The sequence below is a fragment of the Eriocheir sinensis genome, chromosome 10 (genome assembly GCF_024679095.1).
Source record: "Eriocheir sinensis breed Jianghai 21 chromosome 10, ASM2467909v1, whole genome shotgun sequence".
NCBI classification, from domain to species: Eukaryota; Metazoa; Arthropoda; class Malacostraca; order Decapoda; family Varunidae; genus Eriocheir; species Eriocheir sinensis.
In genome coordinates, this window is record NC_066518.1 from 12231357 (window position 1) to 12234847 (window position 3491).

Sequence of the window (3491 nt, forward strand, 5' to 3'; positions counted from 1 at the left end):
AGTAGAAAGAACGGTTGTCGGGGTAACGTATTTTGATGGTTCATATGTAATGGGCTCTACGCCACCCGCTCTCCCCTTCAACCACGTCCGTTGTGTGTAAAATCTAGATACATAATCGAGTGCAAACTGTATTCGGCGCAGTTTAATTGGCGGAGGCAGAACAAACACGTATGAAAAGTGACTTCCCCTCAGCAGAGTAAATAGATACCCGCTCTCTGTGTTGGACCTCATTACCGCGGGGAGAGTGTCAAATGAGGCTCATGAGAATAATTAATCCGATAATTTGCAACTGTTGCCGCGCGTATGATGATGCTCTTTTCATTAGGACGCGTTGCTGTCGTGTTTGGCTGGTGTTGGCGGTCTGTGGTTGATAGTTTTAGACGCTTCCGCACTCACATAATTTATTCCCAAAGGTCAAAAAGGAGATCAGTCGGGTTCTCTTGAGTTTATTTTTCACGTTCATGGTATAGAAGCTTTGTCATACTACCACCAGGGTCATGAAACTAACAGTGTAAATGTCCACAGCTCCTACGAAAGCCTTGTCAAGTGTGTGTTCTTGGGAGTCAAAGTGTTAAAGAATATGGCCTTGTTGTGTGGCTTGGAGGGTGACGTCGTGGTGATGGCAAGTGACCGCTGACCCGATATGTGTAGCAGAAGTTTTGGTCAGGTCTACGCTTGTATAGGAATGATATCGGTATTGATTTAGTCCCGGGTGAAAGTAAAGTGCTTGTGGGGTGAGGTACGGGTGATTCCAAGTGACCGCCGACCCGAGAAACGTAATAGAAGTGTGGGTCAGGTCTACACTGATGGATACGAAGGGGAGGCTGTGTGGTGGGTGTGATGGATGTGAAGGGAAGAGTGCTGTGGGTATGATGGGAAGGGTGTGCTGTGATGGGTGTGTAGGTGCTTTGAGTGGGTGTGGTGTGGTTCTGCAGTGTTTTGGCTACGGACGTGAGAGTGTGTGCGGATTTAGATTTAGATGTTGGGGAGAGTAACGTTTGCATAGCGTGATCGTTTCAGATGAACGCCGACGGAGCAAGTGAGTGAACCCTGACCTACCATAAGCCTTCGATTTAGCAGAAGTGTGAGTCAGCGCGACACGGGTCAACTATACATGAGGGACAGCGGCATCGATTTATCCGTTGGTGTAAGTGATGCCCCGCACGACCGGTCACTACGTCAACTCGAGAGAGGGGAAGGGATGAGGGGGGCGTGAATAAGACTCCCTTGGCAATAGTTTGGGCAACGGTTCGCTCACCAACACTCATATAAACACTCATAAAGCTTGACCGCAATACTGAAGGCAACCAATACAAGCCGATTCGTGTTCTCTGTGTCTATGTCTCTATGTGTGTGTGTGCTTGGCTCTTATTTTCTGTTAACGTCGCGTTGTGGTGAGAGAAAGGAAGGTGGATGTGTTGGTGCTGAAGGAAAGGAAGGAAGGAAGGTGAGGGAAGTGTGTAGTGGTGAGGAAAAGGAAGGAAGGAAGTAATGAAGGAAGGAAGGCGAAGCGAGTATGTTGGTGCTGAAGGAAAGGAAGGAAGGAAGGAAGGAAGGTGAGGGAAGTGTGTAGTGGTGAGGAAAAGGAAGGAAGGAAGGAAGGCGAAGCGAGTGTATTGGTTCTGAAGGAAAGGAAGAAAAGAAGGAAGGTGAGGCAAGGATGTTGGTGATGAGGCAAAGGAAGGTCGTGTGCTGTGGTGAGGGACAGGAAGGCGAGGGGAGGGTGTTGATGGTGAGGGAAAGGAAAGGGGTTGTGTATTGGGTGCGCACGGCCGCCATCACATCGGCCACTAACGCCCTCCCATAGGTCTCGCGATGAACCTAACATCTGTATCCAGGGCCGTGAGTGACACAGCTCGGGGCCGACACATGGCACTGACGTAATCTGTTGAAAAAGGGCAACGAAATAGTTTCCAGGACGTTTTGCACTCTCGCTCTCTCTCTCTCTCTCTCTCTCTCTCTCTCTCTCTCTCTCTCTCTCTCTCTCTCTCTCTCTCTCTCTCTCTCTCTCTCTCTCTCTCTCTCTCTCTCTCTCTCTCTCTCTCTCTCTCTCTCTCTCTCTCTCTCTCTCTCTCTCTCTCTCGTGGCATTTTGATGGGCAGCAGTAAAACAAGTCAAGGTAGTTCCTCAGAGCAACATTTGAGGGACAACATTCCGTTTGTTGGCCGGAGTCTGCCCATTCCCTCCACCTGCCCTTTTAATGTAGGTTTAATGTCCCCTAAATCTGACAGGTTTTCTTATGGCTGTCCGGTGAGGCTGATCTAAGATGCCGGAACACAGACACACACTAGGGCGGAATTAGTAGGTTTCTGAAGGAGAGATAGAGAGGGAGGTGAGCTTATAATGAGATTAATGAACGTATAAGCAGCAGCACCAGCACCAGCATGAGTCTCCTTGAACTGGTTTGTGAGTGTGTGTGTCGGCTCGCCCGTGTTATAGCCGTGATTAACGTGCAAATGAACCTATCATTTGATCGGCTCCTTTTTAAGTGAAAACGTTAACATTTTTTCCGCCGTGAGACGCAATAAATAATGTTCAGAGTTTGGATCATAAAGGATTAATTAACCGAGCGGGGCTGACCGTAATGTCGGGCTCAACTTCCCTCTCAATCCAGAGCTAACAGGCCTGACAGTAATTGTAATTAATGACCCGTTTGACCGGCCATTAAAGGCTGGTAATTACGTCTAGCGAGTGGTGATTAGATCGCTAATGGTCATTGCTGGCAGCGCTATCTTGCGGCGGTGATGGGTTGTCTCGGGTGCTGCGGATGACGGACTGGATGCGGGGGAAGTGGGTTTTGTAGTGGGTGTGGTGGATGCTGAGGGAAGGAAGGGTGTGGTGAGGTGGATGTTAAGGGAAGGGTGTGGTGGAGTGCTGTGGAAGTAAAAGGAAGGGTATGTTTCGGTAGGTGTGTTGGATGCGAAGGGAGGGTGTAGTGTGGTAGGTGTGTTGGATGTAGTGAATATGAAGGGATGAGTGTATTGTGATGGGTGTAAGGTGCGTTGGAGTGGGTGTGGTTTTGGTGTAGTTTCATGGTGTTTGGGTTACCGAGGTGAGGGTGTGTGCGGTGTGGGCGTGGTGGGATGGTGAGTTTCTGAAGCGAAGGTTGCGGTGACTTGCGATATTGTGGTTATAGTGTTGCTTACCGAAAAGTCTGCGCGATAATGCCAAAACTCTAATGGCCAGTCTGTTAGCGGTGGTGGAGTTGATGGTAATGGTTATAGTTTGGGTGGTACTTAGGGGGATAATGGTAGTAGTGGTGTTTGTAATGGTGGTTATGAAAGTAGTAGTGGTGGGGGTTGTTGTAGTGGGTATGGTGGTGATATGTTGGATGGTCATGGTAGTGGTAGTGGCAATGGTAATGATGAATCTTCGGGTGGTCATTGTGGTGGTTGTGTGTGTTGTAGTAGTTGTTATGGTGGTGGCAATTAGGATGCTCATGGTAGTAGTGATGGTGGGGGTTGTAGTAATGGTAGTGGGGGTGATTTTAA